We start from the raw sequence: 1,435 nt of genomic DNA on the forward strand, positions 1-1,435 counted from the left end.
TCAAATATGTTCCAAAAAGTCATTATCAAATTGAGATCAAGACAAAATGATTAACGAAGTACTTTATATTTGATTTATTTTTATTAAATAAGCTGCTTAGGTTGCGTTGAATATCGATGATATTAATATTCCGTAAAAAAATATTTAAGCCTATGTTTTTTAACAATAATATATACTAATATGATTAAAAATTTAAAACAAGTTTATAGATGCTTTATATTCAAAATTATAGATTAATTGTAAGATATATATTATCAATTAAATTTTCCCACCCGAAGCAATATTGAAATATATTGTCAAGCAACCTAAATAGCTTGTTTTATAAAAATTCAAAATCGATCTTTTTTAAATTAAAATGTAGATCTATTCTAAAACTTCTGCTATAACATAAAGCACTTGAAGAAAAAATAAAAAGATATTCACTCCTAAGTGAAGTACTTCATTTCACTCAATTTTTTAGTAGCAATGCTATTGCTAATCATCTATGTTCAAAAAATTTATAGAGAAATACACGGGTAAACCTATCCCTTCCCGAGGAACCATCATTAAATTAATGGAAGATGTTGATACTGATGTCATGTATAGAAATACATATAAAAATGTTTTGTGTCAACCACACCAAATGACGATCAAGTTATCAGTAAAAAGTATAAAATATTTACTAATTTCGAAATGGAACTCTGAATTTTGTACTATCTAACAGTAAGTATTCAATTTTTTTAAATCTAACCTTAAAAGTATGATTCTATTTCAGCCAAAATTATCAAGAATTATGATACACAACTCATTCAATGGCAAAAAAAAGTGCTTAAATGGTCCCAACAACGGGAGTAGTAGCTTTGTATGGTTCGCAACTAGTTTGTCGGAGACTAGTTTCTTCGCTTAAAGACTTGGGTATGATCATTAGGTTTTCCAATATTACATATTCAATAAATATTAATTTTTTATCACTTAAGGCTTAGCTATGGTTGATAGGCTCCAAGAAATGGTGTTCAGAAAACTCATAAAAAGGCAAAAACAACTGTTTAAATGGTCACAACAACGGGGGTAGTTACATTGGGTGTAGCATTATAATTAGCAATTGTGTATATCCTTCATGATAATAGTATGTTGTTATATAAGCATAAATAACGGGGGAAATATCTTTTTTGATGCTCTTAATTAGGAGTAATATCGCCGGGCATTACTACATAATTAACTTTTGCTCTAAATCTAAACATAGATTTATTTCTAACATGGATTTATTTCTAACATGTTTTTTATTAGTATATTTATTGTCTAATTTTATGATTTTGACATGTACTTTATTATTAATAATTAGTTAGATCTCATCGGTAGAGATATATCTATCCTGTGCACAATTGTATATAGCAACTTCAACATGAAGAGGAGGGGTGATTATCTTTTTGATTAAACTCCACGTCTCGCTTGTGTT

At 27.7% G+C, this 1,435-nt stretch overlaps 1 long non-coding RNA gene across 1 annotated transcript; it reads left to right on the forward strand.

The window, feature by feature from the left end:
- The first annotated feature begins 240 nt into the window (after positions 1-240).
- On the forward strand, positions 241-1,207 carry LOC139906326 (uncharacterized). The gene is made up of 3 exons (XR_011781794.1): positions 241-702; positions 755-894; positions 957-1,207. It is a non-coding gene; the product is annotated as an uncharacterized lncRNA (long non-coding RNA).
- Positions 1,208-1,435: the final 228 nt, after the last annotated feature.

Source organism: Lepeophtheirus salmonis, chromosome 9, assembly GCF_016086655.4.
Source record: "Lepeophtheirus salmonis chromosome 9, UVic_Lsal_1.4, whole genome shotgun sequence".
NCBI classification, from domain to species: domain Eukaryota; kingdom Metazoa; phylum Arthropoda; class Copepoda; order Siphonostomatoida; family Caligidae; genus Lepeophtheirus; species Lepeophtheirus salmonis.